The sequence below is a fragment of the Ictidomys tridecemlineatus genome, chromosome X (assembly GCF_052094955.1).
Source record: "Ictidomys tridecemlineatus isolate mIctTri1 chromosome X, mIctTri1.hap1, whole genome shotgun sequence".
In the NCBI taxonomy this organism is placed as follows: Eukaryota; Metazoa; Chordata; class Mammalia; order Rodentia; family Sciuridae; genus Ictidomys; species Ictidomys tridecemlineatus.
Genome location: NC_135493.1, coordinates 80923175 through 80941368, shown reverse-complemented (window position 1 = coordinate 80941368; position 18194 = coordinate 80923175). Strand labels below are relative to the sequence as shown.

The following is an 18194-nucleotide window of genomic DNA, read 5'->3' as shown; positions in this document are numbered from 1 at the left end:
GCTAAATTGCTGAGGTTGACTTTGAACTTGCAATCCTCCTGCTTCAGCCTCCCAAGCCAGTGGGATTATAAGGCATGTGCCACTGTCCTCTGACTAAACAGTCTTAGGGCAATAACAATTCTGTCCTATTCAAGTCAGTGCAGGGTACCTGGCTGTCACTTCCCTCTACAGAGTCAGTGGGCTCTAGGGTAACTATGCATGTGTGTGTGTGTGCGTTTGAATGTGGTACTGAGGGTCAATCATGTATGCTAGGGAAGCAATCTACCAAAGCTATTTCTCACAGCCCTTTATATTTTATTTATTTATTTTTTAACATTAAAATGGATTATTATTTATTTTCTTTTTTCTTTTTTATTAGTTACACATGACAGTACAATGATCTTGACAATTCATACATTTGAATCAAATGTATAATTGAATCAAATGTGTAATTGGGGTATAATTACTCATTTTTCTGATTGTTCAGGTTGCAGAATCACATTGGTCATACAGTCACCTATATACATACAGCAATAATAATGTCTATTTTATTCTGCTTTATATTTTATTTTGAGACACGTTCTCACTAAATTGCCAAGTTGCTGCTTCTGTGCCTGGCTCATGCCCCAGCTTATTTATTTATTTGTTTGTTTATTTATTTATTTTGCAGTTCTGGGGATGGAATCTAGAGCCTTGCACAGGCGAGGCAAGTGCTCTACCACTGAGCTATATCTCCAATTCCTCTTTTCAGGGAATGTTACAGTGCACAAATGAAAAAAAAACTGTATCTTAGAAAGGTGAAGTGTTTTGTCTAAGAAACCTCAGTGAGTCTATGGAGGAACTAGGACTAGGGCTGAGTCTGAGTGCTCAGTAGGTGCCAAGCTGTCTAGTTACTTTGGAACATTTAATTGATACTTACAATATTAGGTAGGGATTAATCATTTCATTTTGCACAATTTGCATAGAACCACAACTGCTCCTCAACTCCCTTAGGAAGGCAGCTTATTAGCTGTTTTCCTTCCTGAGGAGTAAAGCTTCCTGGACAGGAAGAGAAACTTCTCCCTTGATTCCAGGAAAAAATAAGTCCTCCTAGGGCTCCCACCTCACTCAGAGTCAAAACCAAAACCAAATTCCAGGCTGGGGATGTAGCTCAGTGGTAGAATAAGACCCTAGTATCAATCCTCATCACAAAAGAAAAGTATTTAAAGTGACCTACAAGGCCATACTTGAGCTGACCTTGCAAAACCTCTCACATCTTATCTCCCCTCACCCAATCTCCACTAGGTGTACTGGCCTTCTGGGTTTTTGCAGTGCTTGGCTTCAGGAGCTTGTACATGCTAGTCAGGTGTTCTACCACTGAACTACATCCACAGCCCTAGATTTTCATTCTTTCAGGTTCTTAAATACACCAAACATCCTATCTCAGGGTTGTTTTGTTTTGTTTGTTTAGTGGTATTGGGTAGTGGAGATAAAACCCAGGGCCTCCCACATGCTGGGCATCCACTCTACCACTAAGCTACATCATCCCCACCCTGATTCAGAGTGAGGTAGGAGCCATAGGAGGTTTTTTTTTTTTGTTTTTGTTTTTTTTTTGAGGAACCAGAGATTGAACCAAGGGACACTTAACCACTGAGCTATATCCTCAGATCCTTTTTTTTATTATTATTTTGATACAGGGTCTCACTAAGTTTCTGAGTCTGACTTTGAACTTGCAATCCTCCTGCCCCATGCCCTGAGCCATTGAGATTACAGACATGTGCCATTGCACCTGCCCTGCCATGGGAGGTCTTTAAAATTATTATTATTATTTTTTTTGAGAGAGAGAGAGAGAGAGAGAGAGAGAGAGAGAGAGAGAGAGAGGGAGGAGAGGGGGGATTTTTAAAATATTTATTTAGTTTTTGGTGGACACAACATCTTTATTTTATTTTTATGTGGTGCTGAGGATGGAACCCAGCGCGCCGCGCATACCAGGCGAGCGTGTTACCACTTGAGCCACATCTCCAGCCCTTAAATTATTTTTTTCTGAATTACAGGAAGCTACATCTCCAGCCCTTATTTCAAATTTTATTTTGAAACAGGATCTCCCTAAGTTTCCAAGGCTGGCCTCAAGCTTGTGATTCTCCTGCCTCAGCCTCCCAATTATCTGGGTTTACAGGTATGTGTTACCATGTCTCACCCATTCAGAATCTTCACACTTGCTTTTCTTTCTTCCTGACCTTCTTTTCCTCTAGATACCCACATCACTGATTCTTTATCTTTCCAGTCTCAGCTCAAATGCCACCTTTTTTAAGAGGACTTTCCCCTATATATCTTATTTAATTTTCTCTCCTATACTCCACCTGCAAGTTCCACTGGATTACACTTTTCCCATTATATTTTCTTCATAAAACTTTTACTATCTGAACTCATGTGTTTAAGTATCTGTCTTGCTCAATGGAACATATGCTATTCAGAGCCAACACCATCTCTTTTTATATTGAATTATTTTAGTTGTCAATGGATTTTATTTTATTTATTTATATGCAGTATTGAGAATTGAACTAAGTGTCTCACACATGCTAGGCAAGTGCTGTACCACTGAGTCACATCCCCAGCCTTCATATCTGTCTTATAAATATTATATCACCATGGGCTGGGGATGTGGCTCAAGTGGTACCATGCTCCTCTAGCATGCATGAGGCACTGGGTTCCATTCTCAGCACCACATAAAGATATTGTGTCCACCTAAAACTAAAAAATAAATATTTTTTAAAAAATATTATATCACCTAGAAGAGGAATTTCCCCAAATCTGAATAAACTTGTGCTGAATAAATTTTTGTTGAATGAATCTATGACTTTTCTTTAATAATCAGAAGTGCAGTCTCAGTTAAAGGGTGCCATGTAATAGACTCAAACCTACTGGGGAAGAAAATTCATATTTAGGGGGCAGACTTAGGATATCTTCTCTGTGTGCTACATTCAAGCATAGAACACAAGTTATTTTCATTCTTGATCTGGAAGGGAAGGAAAAAAGGAAATTTTTTGATGGCATTGAAATTGCAATGGACAATCTCACTTCTAAAGTTTCTTTTATCATTGCATCATTCAGTAAGAATTCAAAGTCCTAAGAGTGAGTCAAATTTCGGAAAAGTATCTATAAAGACAGGTAAAGAAAAGATCTGGCCCCTCTGCTTTTGTAATAGGATCCACTAGTGGTGAGCAGGGGTTAGGAATTCCCCTCTTGCTAACACTACACACAGTGGAAAATATGAAATTGGATAGCTCAAAAAAAAAAAAAAAACAACTGTTGAGTTTTTAGGCAATGAAGTGGGCGCCTCAGTCTGAAGCAATCACTTGACAATTTCTATGATGAAGTGAAAGGGACTGGTGAGGTCCTTAAAGGTACTGACTAGTATGCCCATCTTTACAGGATATGCAAAGCCAAAGCCAGATCAAAAGTCAAAACTTGTCAAGTAATATTTACATCCATTTGTGGGAAGCAAGAAGTCTAGAGTTGCCAGGCTTGGTGGCACATACCTGTAATCCCAGTGGCTTGGGAGGATGAGGCAGAGAGATCACAAGTTCAAAGCCAGCATCAGCAACTTAGAGGCCCTAAGCAACTTAGCAAGACCCTGTCTCAAAATAAAAATTAACAAGGGCTGGGGATTTGGCTCAGTGTTAAATTCCCCTGGGTTCAATTCCCAGCACAAAAAAAAGAAAGAAAAAGTGCACAGAGTTGTACAAAGTTGAAGATGGAGCTCATCTGTTTTTTCTTTTTTAATTAAAAAAACAATTTGTTTTGGGTTGGGACTGTAGCTCAGTGGCAGAGTACTTGCCTAGCATATGTGAGGCACTGGGTTTAATCCTCAGTACTGCATAAAAATAAACAAATCAAATAAAGGCATTCTGTCCCTCCACAACTCCAAAAAAATATTTAAAAAACACAGTTTGTTTTAAAAATTATTTAAGCTAGGAGCAGTGTCACACACTTCTAATCTCAGTGACTCTGAGGTTGAAGCAGGAGGATTGCAAGTTCAAGGCCAGCCTGGGCACTATATTGAGAACCTGTCTCAAAAAAAAAAAAAGAAAGAAAGAAAAGAAAAGGATGAGGGATATAGCACAGTGGTAAAACATCCCTGGATTCAATCTCCAGTAAAATTATTATTTAAAATCCTGAATCTCAGGCTACGTGTGTGGTATAACACAATGGTAGACCACTTGACCTAGCATAGGCAAGGCTCTGGGTTTGGTACCCAGCACTGCATAGGACAGAAGTAGAAGGAGGAGGGTGGGGAGGAGGAGGAGAAGGAAGAGAAGGAGAAGAGGAAGAGGAAGAAGAGGAAGAAGGAGGAGGAGGAGGAGGAGGAGGAGGAGGAGGAGAAGGAGAAGAAAGGAAAGAATGAAAGAGGGAAAGGTAGAAAAAAATCCCTGAACTCCAAAGACCAAGATTTGAATTGATTTGTTCAATTATTGTGCCAGACAGACCCTAGGATGAATCCTAAACTCCTGATATCCATGCATTTGTATGATCTCCTCTTGCTTCTAACCAATAGAATATGACAAACCTATCACTTACTTCTAACCAACAGAATATGGCAAAGGTGATGAGTTATGAATGGTTTTTGAAATTTATTCAATTATATGATGATGATGAAGAGGAGGAGGATTAAATGGAGGGCCTCAATCATACTAGGCCAGTGCTCCATCACTGAACTATACCTTTATTGGTTTTTTTTTTTTTTTTTTTTTTTGGTATACTGGAAGGATCAAACCTAGTGGCACTCTCCAACTGAGCTACATCTTCAACACTTTTATTTATTTATTTATTTGGCAGAGTTGAAAAACCTGTTCTTATGGCTGGGGGTGTAGCTCAGTGGTAGAGCATTTGCCTAGCATGTTTAAGGCCCTGAGTTTCCATCCCTAGCACTGAAAACAAAAGCTTTTGTCTTTCCCATTAAAAGGTCCTGGAACTGCTGTTAAAAATCAAATGATCATGGATACATGGTTTTATTTCTGAATTTTAATTCTATTTCACTAAATAGTTGTATTTTTTAACATATTCTCTTGATTACTGAATCTCTGTAGTAATTTTGAAATCAGGGAGTTTGAGTCCTTTTACATTCCTTTTCCAAATCGTTTTGGCTATTTGACAGACCCTTTTAATTTTTTTTTTTTGTACCAGGGATAGAACCAAGATGCACTTAACCACCATGTCACATCCCCAGCCTAGCCATTTATTTTTTTTTCAAAACAGGGTCTTGCTGAGTTGCTTAGGGTCTCACTAAATTGCCGAGGCTGACCTCCTGTCTTAACCTCCAGAGCCACTGGGATTACAGGTATGTGCAACCATGCCCAGGTAGACCCTTTTAATTTTTAACATCCATAGCTTACATCACTCTCAGTAACCTGGAATTAGTTTGGACTTTTAGTAAGAACAATACGACTCCCATTATCTTAAAGCAGCTTGAGAAATATAATCATGTTAATTTCTTGTTACTGGAGATTAAACCCAGGGGTGCTTTACCACTGAGCTATACCCCAAGTCCTTCATTTTATGTTTTTTTTTTTAAATTTTGAAGCAGTGTTTCATTAATTGCTGAGGCTGTCCTTGAAGATGCAATCCTCCTGCCTCAGCCTCCCAAGTAGTTGAGATTACAGGCATGTACCATTCCTGGTATAAGTGGCCTGTCAATTTCTATGAGTTCAAAAGTCTTCAGTTGCCTAGAAATACTAGCAAAGTGTTTTTAAAAGTCATTTCTTCCTTATAGTTTTACAAATTGAAACATGGGGTTGCAATTTTTTTTTTCTGAAGACAACAGGATCAGTGCTTCAGATTTCATTTGCTTAAGGCTGCAGGGCGTTCAACCTGAATTCAATCAAAAGATTTTGTATAAGCTACTTTGTTTTGAGGTAGCATTCTCATCTAGCAATGTAAGCTACAGTGAGACTTACATACACAGTTCAGCTTACGTTTTTCTACCTGTTTCCATAAAATGAAAATGGAATTGTCATGTTAAAGATCAGTCCATATTTCTCTTTTTGGGGGTACCAGGTATTGAACTCAGGGGCACTTGACCTCTGAGCCACATCCCAAGCCCTATCTTGAATGTTATTTAGAGACAGGGTCTCAGTGAATTGCTTAGCACCTTGTTTTTGCTGAGGCTGGCTATGAACTCATGATCCTCTTGCCTCAACCTCCCAAGCCATTGGGATTACAGGTGTGCACCATCACGCTCAGCAATCAGGATCAGTCCATACTTTATGACACAATAATAAGAATAGCATTGCTATTAAATTTAGTTTTTAATTTTTTTAGCAATGCTGGAGATTGAGCCCAGGGATTTGATGCTAAGCACGTTTTACCACTGAGCTACTCCACCCAGTTCATTTTTTTAAAATTTCTAATTGAAAAATGTTTTCACATAATTATAGCTTAACATGCAATTATAAGAAATAATATAGACAAATCTCTTGTACACTTTGCCTAATTCCCCCTAATAGTACCATTTGCAACACTATAGTATGACTGCAAGTTGGAGCCTGCTTGGGCAATTTAACAAGAACCTATCACAAAATAAAATTTTAAAAAGGGCTGGAGATACAGCATAGTAATAGGGACCCTGGTGTTCACTCAAAAAGGAAAAGAAAGAAATTGATTAATTGGATTCCACTGAAATAAAGAACTACTGTTTACTTTTTGCAGTATTAAGACAGTAAAAAGGTAAGGAAGATATTTTTATACACTTTTCTTGGGGGTGCTGGGGATTGAACTCAGTCTTCTGCAAATTAGGCAAGTGCTATCTATACTACTAAGTTGCATCCCCAGCCAAGAAATAATAATAACAATAATAATAATAATAATTATTATTATTATATTATTTTGCTGTATTGGCAATTGAACCCAGAAACATCCTCAGCCACTTCTGTTGATTTTTGAAGAGTTCTTCATCACATTCTAGATGCTAGTTCTTTGTTGGATATATGGATGGGAAATATTTCTTTCCATTTTGAAGCTTATCTTTTCATCCTCCAAATAGCAACTTTCAGAGGCCAAAGTTTTTAGTTTTGTTGCTATTCTTGCTTTGTTTTGTTTTTGCTGAGATAGACAAGCACTCTGAGACTAAGGTACATTTCCAGTGTAATTTTTCAGTTTTTATTCAAATGTAGCATTTTTTTTCTTTTTTGAATTGTGCTTTTGGTGTCACCTAAGATCTCTGCCAAGCCATAGGTCCCAAATATTTTCTACTGATTTTTCCTAAAAGTGTTACTGTTTTATGTTTTAAATTTAAATCTATGGGATTTAATATCAATTCCAAGTTAAATTTTCACATAAGGTTTAGGTTGAGGCTCATATTTTGTCTATGGGTGTCCAATTGTTCTTTCGTTGAAGAACTATCCTCACTCCATTGAATTGGCTTTTGCTTCTTTTTCAAAAATAAATTGGGGAGGGGCTGGGGCTGTAGCTCAGTGGTAAAGCACTTGCCTAACACATGTGAGGCACTGGGTTCGATACTAGGCACCACATAAAAATAAATAAATAAAATAAAGGCTTGCAGTCTATCTACAACTACAAAAAAAAAAAAACTTTAAAAAAATCAATTGGGCCTCGTTTGGTAATGCATGCCTGTAATCCCAGTGACTTGGGAAGCTGAGGCAGGAGGATTTCAAGTTTGAGATTAAGTGATTAGATTCAGCCTCAGCAATTTAGTGAAAACTTGTCTCAAAATAAAAAAGGGCTGAGGCTGAGGATATATAACCCAGTTGGGACTGTCAGGGTACAACCCAGTTTGAGAACCCTTGCCCCGTATTTCCAAGCCCATGGGCTCCATCCCCAGCATCAAAATAAAAATAAATTAGGCATGTGTTTATGGGTCTCTATTCTGTTCCATTGATCTGTGTGCTTAGCCATCTGCCAGTACCACAAAATCCTGATTACTGTAACTACACAATAGAAATTGAATTTGGGTAGGCCAATTCCTTCCACATTATTATTCTTCTTTGTCCAGATTGTTTAGCTCTTCTATGGTGTGTGCCATTTCACTTATACTTTGTTTTTATTTTTATTTTTCCATATTTTTATTGGTGCATTATAGTTGTATATATGGTGAGATTTATTATTACATATTTGTACATGCACACAATATGAAATATAATTTGGCCAATCTCTTTGTCCAGAATTTCTCTTTTCCCTTCCTTCCTCCCTCCCCCAGTCCCTTTCCTCTATTCTACTATTCTACCTTAGATCTTCATGGAATGCACCCCCACAACTTTCTTTTCCTTCTTCCTCACTACCTTCCACATAGGAGAGAAAACATTCAACCTTTGACTTTCTGGGTCTGGCTTATTTCACTTAGCATGATAGTCTCCAGTTCTATATATTTATCAGCAAATGCCATAATTTCATTCTTAATTATGGCTGTAAAATTCCATTGTGTATGTAGACCACATTTTCTTTATTCACTCATCCATTGATGGATACCTAGGTTGGTTCCATAGTTTGGCCATTGTGAATTGTGCTGCTATAACATGGATATGCATTTATTACTATAGTATGATGGCTTTAGGATAAATACTGAGGAGCAGTACATAGCTGGGTCTTATGGTAGTTTCACACCTAGCCTTTTGAGGAACCTCTATACTGATTTCCATAGTGGTTATACTAATTTACATTCCTACCAACAGTGTAAAAGTGTTCCTTTTTCTCCACATCCTCTCCAGAATTTATTATTGTTTGTATTCTTGATGGCTATCATTCTGAGTGGAATGAGATGAAATCTCAGGATAATTTTGAATTGCATTTTCCTAATTTCTAATGATTTTGAACATTTTTTCATATATTTCACATACATTTTGTAATAAACTAGTTTTTGACTATGCTGGGAGTTTGATAGGAATTGCATTATACCTATAATTAATTTTGGGAGAATTGACATCTTTACTTTGTTGAGTCTTCCAATCCATGAACATAGTAAAATGTTAGGATTTCTATTTTACACGTGTGTGTGTGTGTGTGTGTGTGTGTGTGTGTGTGTGTGTGTGTGTTTGATACTGGGAATTGAACCCAGATCTCTAATGTTAGTCAAATGCTCTACCACTGAGCTAAGTCCCAAATCCTTTTAAATTTAAGACAGGTCCTCACTAAATTACCAAGGCTGGTCTCAAATTTTCAATCCTCCTTCCTCAGCCTCCTGATTAGCTGAAGTTACAGGAGTACCACCACCACCAGCTTCATCACCATTTCATAATTCCTAGCATACAAATCCTGTGCACAGGCCAGGCATAGTCACACACTCCATAATCCCAGCAACTCTGGAGGCTGAGGTAAGAGGATTGTAAGCTTAAGGCCATCCTCAGAAATTTTGAGACCCTGTCTCAAAAAAATTAAAAAGAGCTGGGGCTGAGTATGTAACTCAGTGGTAGTGCACCCCTGAGTTCAATACCCTCTACATACACACACACACACACACACACACACACACACACACACACACACACAATCTTTTACACACTTTGGAAGTGTAAACCTATTTAATTTTCCTTGGAATGATTATATTTAATATTGGATTTAATATAGGTTTCTGTGTGTTTATTGTTAGTATATAGAAATGTGATTTTTTATTTGTTTTGGTTTAGCTTTTTTGTAGTTTCTGTGAGACTTTCTATGATAGGTGACTGTATCATCAATAAAATGGCAGGGGGCGGGTAGTTTCTCTTTATCAAGTTGAAGCAATTCTGCTCTATTTCTGGCTTTTGTGAGTTTTTTAATAAATGGATGTTGCATTTTGTCTATTGCTTTTTCCTGTGATAATTGATATGTTCATATTATTTTTTCTTTACCTTGTTGACTTGGTGAGTTATATCAATTTACTTTATTTATTTATTTTGGGGTACTGGGGATTGAACCCAGGGGCACTTAATCACTGGACCTCATCCCCAGCCCTTTTTTATGTTTTATTTAGACACAGGGTCTCACTGAGTTCCTTAGCACCTCACTTTTGCTGAGGCTGGCTTTGAAGTCACAATCCTCCTACCTCAGCCTCCTGAGCCACTGGGATTACAGGTGTGAGTCACCATGCCCGGATGATTTATTATCTTATTTTGAACCAACTTTGCATGCCTAGAAAAAGTTCCACTGGGTCATGGTGTATAAATCTTTTTCATTCACGGTTGGTATAAGTTTATGTTTGAGCAGAACTAGAGGACTTTTTAAATTTTTTTGCCTTTTTGTGTTTGTTTTAATTCCCCAATTTGACTTCTTTCTTTCTTCCTTCCTTTCTTTGTTTTAACCCTCAGACTCTGGTCTCGACACTTTTTGATTATTGTGCTTCTCTCACTTCAATTTTCTTATTCTAGTCCACCTGTATCCTAGTAAAGTTTAACAATGGCTCTCTAGAAAAAAAAGCTCTGATTTGCAGCATTTGCTGATTTATCCAATGTAAATATCCCCATCGTAATTAATTTCAAGCTAACAAGATGTCAATTAGCTTGCAAAATTCCTAACCTTTTAACAATCATCTTTCTTAAGAGCTGATTGGAGCTAGCTCCAGAAAACCACTGGCACAATTAAATCTTTGTACCATCCAGTTTGACCAGATCAGTTCTCTGATAAAACTTTTGAGGTATGCCGAAGATGGCTGCACCGGAAGGAACGGAGTAAAGGTTGTGTCTTAGAAAAACTGGGGAGGTACCAGCTATTGGGAGGAGAGCAGCAGGGTCAAGATGGAAAACCATAAACCACATGATACTATAAAGGAAAACTCAGTTTTTGATATCATAGCCAGAAAAATTGAACTACTACTAGGAGCAGAAAGGAACCTTCTTGAACATGGATCCATGTATATTGGATTTAATGCTGCTCTCTGTGGCCTAATAAAATAGCAAGCAGTCTTTTTCGGTGTGTCTTGCATGTAACACAGGCCAAAATAGCTGCTGGCTTACCAATGGCAGTGCTCCCATTTTTGGCAGTGACTGCATCTTTCAAAGGTTTTGTAAGTTTACCTTTGAGTACAGGTGAGTTGAATTGTGAAACCTGTACCGTGGCACGGGGTGGACTTGTTGGTTTTGTTTTAGGAGGTCTGTACCCTGTTTTCCTGGCTATACCTGTAAATGGTGGCCTAGCAGCCAGCTATCAGTCAGCCCTGTTACCAGAGAAAGGAAACACATCAACTTACTGGATAAAGTTTCTAAGCCTATCTTCAGAAAGATGTTATTTCCCATTTTACTTCAGACTATGTTTGCAGCATACCTTGGGTCTAGAAAATATAAAGTACTTATAAAGGCCCTTCAGTTCCCTGAACCTGGCCTAGAAATTCACTGATTTTGAGCAAATGTGTATACAAAATAAATTGTTAAGATAACCTATCTCTCTAATGTTAAAAATAAACATAGACTTGTAATCAAAAAAAACTTTTGAATACTTCTCCTTCACCAACCAGGATAAAAAAGTTCTCAGCTGGTCTGAGTTGGGGGTGTAGCCCAGTGGTAGAGCCATTATTTAGCTTTGCAGACTCTGGATTCCATCCCCAGAAATGAAAGGGCGGGGAGAGGGAAGGAGGGGAGGAGAGAGGAGGGGGAATGGAGGGAGAGGGAGAAAAGGAAAAACAACTGAAATTCTTTAACCTAGTATTCCCTTTTCTTTATGATTTAGCCCACTACAGATTACATCTGCCTCATTTCTCAACCTTCCATCCTAATGTCCCATTCATTTTCAGTGGTCCAACATTCTTCCACACTTACCAGGTTGTTTCACTTATTTAGATCTTTTCTTTTGCTTCCCTCTGCAGCTGGTGAACACCTATTTATCTTTTCAAGGCTTGGTTGATGCCCTCAGGTAGAACTAGACATGCCTGTATTGATAGCCACTGAGACCACTATCTTAGCACCTGTAAGTCCTTGTCATATCTGTTCTTTTATCTTCCTTTCTCAGCTACCAACCTGTTAAGCTACTTGAGAATGGACAGAATCTCATTGTTATTTATCTCCCTAATGCCTCAGAGCACAGCCTGGTCTATAGATACCATTTAATAAATAGTTATTAGAGGAAAAATAGGTTTGGACTAAGCCTTGAGGAGGAGATAAGAGTTGGCTAGACCATCAAGAGAGCATTGTAGGTGAGAGAACAATGTGTGCAAATATACAAAGATATAAGCTCTCCAGCTCCTTAGAGGGCAAAGGGTGTGTATGCTCCTGGGAAGTTTTTAAATCTTCCTTTGATTAAATAGATGAAAAGGCTAATAGTGAACCTATTACATTGTGGACTTCAATTATGATTAATGGCAAAAAGCACTATAATGCTTTTCACTCCCTACTCCTGGGCTTATTTGCCGAAGGTACAAGAAGCATGCTGCTCTCTGATTAGGCAAAGTACAAATTCCCCCTCCCTTCTTCCTTTTTTTTTTTTTTTTAAATCAATGATCCAAAAAGAAAGAAGGGGAAAAAATGGGGAAAAAGCAGACAGAAAATAGAAAAAACATGGGCTGGGGATGTGGCTCAAGCGGTAGCGCGCTTGCCTGGCATGCGTGCGGCCCAGGTTCGATCCTCAGCACCACATACCAACAAAGATGTTGTGTCCGCCAAGAACTAAAAAATAAATATTAAAAAAAATTCTCTCTCTCTCTCTATCTCCTCTCTCACTCTCTCTAAAAAAAAGAAAATTTAAAAAAAGAAAGAAAATAGAAAAAATAAACATAAATAAACAAAAAAAGAAAAGAAAATCAATGATGCCCCAACCAAGATTCCTTTTTATTTTTTGGTGTTGCTGGGAGTTGAATTCAGCGCTAGGCAAGCATTCTACCACTGAATAACATCCCCAGGCCCCTTCCCAATATTTCTTAATGTAGATAGTGAGAAGTGGAAAGATTTAGGATATATTTTGAAAATGGATCTGGAAAGATTTGATAGATGTGACATAGAGTGCAAAGGAAAGTGAGATATCAAAGATGACAAGCTTTTAATATGAACAACTGGAAGGATGGAGTTGTCATTAACCCAGCTGAATAAGACTGCAACTTAGTGAGGCCCTAAAGCAACTTAGTGAGAATCTGTCTCAAAATGAAAAAGGAGGGGGAGTTGGGATTGTGGCTCAGTGGTAGAGCACTTACCTAGCATGTGTGGAGGCACTGGGTTTGATTCTCAGCACCACATATAAAGAAATAAAATAAATGTCCATCAACAACTAAAAATTAAAAAAAAATGAAAAAGGGGAGGGACTTGCAAATTTGCTGAGGCTGACCTCAAATTTGTGATCCTCCTGCCATAGGCTCATGAGTTGCTGGGATTACAGCAACTATCTTTAGAAAGATGTTATTGCCCATTTTACTTCAGATTATTTATTTATTTATTTATTTATTTATTTATTTATTTATTTATTTTTGGTAGCAGGAATTGAATCCAGGGACACTTAACCACTGAGCCACATCACCAGCCTTTTTTGTGTTTTATTTTGAGACAAGGTCTTGCTAAATTGCTTAGAGCCTCACTAAGTAGCTGAGACTGACTTTGAACTTGCCATCCTCCTGCCTCAGCCTCCTGAGCTGCTGGTATTACAGGTGTGTACCACCATATTCAGCTATTTATTTTTGAAACAGAGTCTCAGCAAATTGCCCAGATTGGCCTAGAACTTGCAATCTTCCACTCTGAAGTATCTGGAATTGTAGGCATGCACTACCACATCTGATTTACTAAATTTTCAAATCAAGAGGTTAGTGACTAGAAATTTGGCAGCAAATATGACAATTGATTGTACACAAGTTAAAAAAAAGTGTATTTTGAGACTTATGCTGTATCACAAAGTCCAACCTCTGGCTTATTAATAACTTATAAACAAAGACAAAATTTTGAAAGAGAAATAAAAAAATATCTGGAAGGAGAGACACACACTTGTAATCCCAGTAATTTCGGAGGCTGAGGCAGGAAGACGAAAGTTCAAGGCCAGCCTCAATAATTTGGCAAGACCTATGTCAAAATAAAGTTAAAAGGGCTGGGGATGTATCTCAGTGGAAAAGTAACCTTGGGTTTAATGAAAGAAAGAAAGGAAGGAACAAAGGAACGAAACCCTTGTATTCAGAAGCTAGCTCAACACTCAAAAATTAGGCTATGATATTCTCCAATTTATATGTAAAAAAATCTCACAAAATGCCAACTTCAAACAAGTTTACTCTGAGACCATAATAAAATGGGACAAAGCAATCATTTCATAATTTTGTCTAAGCATCTTGCCACTCACAAAATACCAAACACCCCCTTTCTTGGCCAAAATAAATGACTGCTACTTCTTTAACAATTACAGATCTATCCTCTTGATATTCCTCCTTCCTATTGACAAGATTTATTGAAAAAAAATTCAATTTAGAATTGTCCCCCACTTCCTGCTAGTATTCAATCTAAATCAAACAACCATTTTCTTAGACACTGCAAATCACCAAACTGAAATCCAGTAAAAGGTTATTTCTGACAGGATCTTACTGACACACTACTTGATTCCTCATGGTGGGTATTCTCCCCTTGCTGCAATGAATAAAAAACTCAACTTGTTCAATTACACCTGTTACTGTTAGTCACTGGCTGGAAGGTCCTGACAAATTTTAAATATTTATTTATTTATTTATTTTTATTTGGGGGCCTTGGGGTTGAACTCAAGGGCACTTGAACACTGAGTTACTCTCCCACTCCTTTTTTTTTTCTTTTTCTATTTTGAGACAGAATCTCACTAAGTTGCTGAGGGTATCTCTAAACCGCTGAGGCTGGCCTGAGACATCCTCTCTCTCTCTCTCTCTCTCTCTCTCTCTCTCTCTCTCTCATTTCTTTCTCTGGATTGCTCACCCCAGAAGAAGTTGATTGTGTGCCATGAGGCAAATCTATGGATAGATATTCATGACAAGACACCGAGGTCATCAACTGCCACATAAGCAAGTTTGTAAGTGGATTTTTCCCTCATTCAAGCCTTCAGATAAGACCCCAACCTCAACCAACACTTTAATTGCAATTGCATGACAGATTCTGAATCAGAAGTTAAAAGACATTTGGAATTCTGATCCACAGACACTGCGAAATAAAAGTTTGTTTTCTTGGGGCTGGGAAATAGTTCAGTAGAGCATTTCCTAACATGTGTGAGGCCTGTGTAAGGCCCATCTCCATCACTGCCCTGCCCCAAATTCTCTAATATGTGGATGTTAATTCACAATAAGGCAGGGGGCACTAGGGAAGAACAGATTAGGTAGAGGGTCACGATGGAATATTACTCAGCATTAAAAGAGAATACAATTATGACATGTGTAGGTTACGGATGAAGTTGGAAACTATCAGGCTAAGTGAAATAAGCCAGTCCCAAAAAACCAAAGGCCAAATGTTTTCTCTTATATGTGGATGCTGATCCATAATGGAGTAGGAAATGCAAGGGAAGAATGGAGAAACTTTGAACTGGGCAGTGGGTAGTGAGGGGAAGGGACAAGGAATGGGGGTAGAAAAGATGGACATCATTATCCTAGGTACATGTGTGATTGGCACCCTGATCTCAGATTTCTTACTTCCAGAACTTTAAGAAATAAATTTATGTTGTTTAAGTTAAAAAAAAAAAAGATTAGGTAGAGGGAAGTGATGGGAGTGGAGGGGAGGGGATGATGTGGGGATAGGAAAGATAGTAGAATAAGATAATAGAATGAAACAGACATTATTACTGTATGTATATATGTGACTACATGACCAATATGATTCTGCAACATGTACACTCAGAAAAATGAGAAATTATAACCCATCTATGTATGATATATCAAAGTGTATAAATGATTCTACTGTCATATATAACTAATTAAAACAGATTTAAAAATTTAAAAAGAAATTTTTTGTCTTAAACCACTAAATCTTTAGGTAGTTTGTTACTTATTGTTAAATATTCATTAAAAGATATGTAATTAGGGCTGGGGTTGTGGCTCAGTGGCAGAGTACTTGCCTCATACATGTGAGGCACTGGGTTCGATCCTTAGCACCACATAAAAATAAATAAAAACAAAGATATTGTGTCCATTTATAACTAAAATATTTTTTTAAAAAAAGACATGTAATTACCAGTGACTTGGGAGGCTGAGGCAGGAGTATCACAAGTTTGAGGCCAACCTCGGCAACTTAGTGAGACCCTGTCTCAAAATAAAAAGGGCAAAGGGCTGGTGATGTAGCTCAGTGGTTAAGTGCCCCTTGTTTCAATCATCCCTGGTATCAAAAAATAAAGTCTTATAATTAAAGTTAAATCATAAGGCTCTAATCTGGGAGATAATATTTTAAATACACATGTTGACAAAAAGATTGATATCCAGAATATAAATCAAGAACTCTCACAAATCAAAATGGGAAAAAAATGACTGAACAGAAAACTGGCAAAGGATAAGAACAGGCATTTCACAGAGTAGAAAACACAAATGTCATATAAACATATGAAAGGATATCATCTGCATTAGTAATAAGAACTATGAAAAATAAGACCTAAATGAGGCACTACATTTTTACTCATTAGAATGCCAAAGGCTTGAAAGTTCGCTTGTGCAAAAGGATAGAAAGCACATTATTTAAATACTGCTGGTGGGAATGTAAATTAGCACAAATTTCAGAAGCATTTTGACATTATTTAAGTAATATAGGTGGTCATTCCCATATTCTTAACCTACTACTCCAATCTTAGGTATAAGTTCTGGAAAATGTCTTTCATTTGTGCCCTATGAGACATGTTCATAATAATAGTATTTGTGATATAAAAAATTACAAACAATCTAAATATCCATTGAGAGAAAAATAAATTGTTATATGTGCACATTCTTTTAAAAAGAATGGACTAAGTTCCATATAACAAAATGGATGAATCTTGGGAACATATTAAGAGTAAGATGCAAAAGGCTACATAGATGAGTCAAGTGTGGCAGCACACACCTATATTCCCAGCAACTCGGGAGGCAAAGACAAGAGGATCACAAGTTTGAGGCAGGCCTCAACAAATTAGGCCCTGTGTCAAAATACAAAATAAAAAGGACTAGGGCTGTAGCTCAGTGACAGAGCGGCCCTGGGATTAGAGTTATGAACCACTATTCCCAGGGGCAATATAACTTTTTTTGGTAGTGTGGATTGAACACAAGGGGTACTTTACCACTGAGCTATATCCCCAGCCCTTTTTATCTTATTATTTTTTTAAATTTTGGGACAGGTTTTTGCTAAATTGCTTAGGGTTTCACTAAGTTGTTGAGGCTGGCCACAATTTTGCCATCCTCCTGCTTCAGCTTTCCCAGTTACTGGGATTACAGGCATGTACCACCATGCCCAGTGGCAATATAACTTAAAAAATGATAAGCATACAATTTAAATTAGTGGATAGCTATATGGGAAGTAGTAGCCAATACTTTCAAACAAATATAAGTTAATGGTCATGTTCTGGTTTTAAAATTTAGCTGTAGGATCATGGGTTTTTATTTTATTATTAAGCTTTATAACTTAGAAATATTTTTCTGTGTGTATTACTTGATTTTAAAATTTAAACTTTTAAAATTTTTTATTTTTTTAACTTTTAAAATTTGTTCTAATTAGTTATATATGATAGTAGAATTCATTTTGACACATTATACATAAATGAGGTAAAATTTCTTATTCTTCTGGTTGTACATGATGTATAATCACACTGGTCATGTATTCATATATGCACATGGGGTAATAATGTCTATTCATTTTACCTTTCTTCCTACCCCCACACCCCTCCCTTCCCTTCATTCCCCTCTTCTTAGTCCAAAGTACCTCTAATATTCCCTAGCCCTCCCCCCACCTTATTTTAAACTTAAAAAATATGTGGGGCTGGGACTGTAGTTCGTGGTATAGCACTTGCCTAGAATTTATGAAGTCCTGGGTTGGATCCCACAAAAAAGAGGAATACTTATAACTTTTTAATTATGGAAATTAAGAGCATTTTTTACATCTAAAGAAAGCAATTAAATTCATTTTGTATTAATAGAAAGGAAAAATACAGGAGGAAGAAATGTTTGATGAGCTCCTTAGAGGATCAACAGAAGGAGTACAATTCAGGGAAAAAGAAAAAAAAACCCTTCCATTTTAAACCTTGTTATTATTTTAATCCTAGATCATTCAGGAAGCTATGCTGGATAAAACTAGAATTTATTAAGAAGATTATACTTTCACCTGCAGTTCACATCAAGTAATTTCCATCAATGTTTGCTGTCCACATCTTTAAATGGTGTTTAATGCTCC

At 37.4% G+C, this 18194-nt stretch overlaps 1 pseudogene; it reads left to right on the top strand.

Moving 5' to 3' along the window:
* The first annotated feature begins 10679 nt into the window (after positions 1–10679).
* On the top strand, positions 10680–11278 carry LOC101973489 (transmembrane protein 126A pseudogene; annotated as a pseudogene).
* Positions 11279–18194: the final 6916 nt, after the last annotated feature.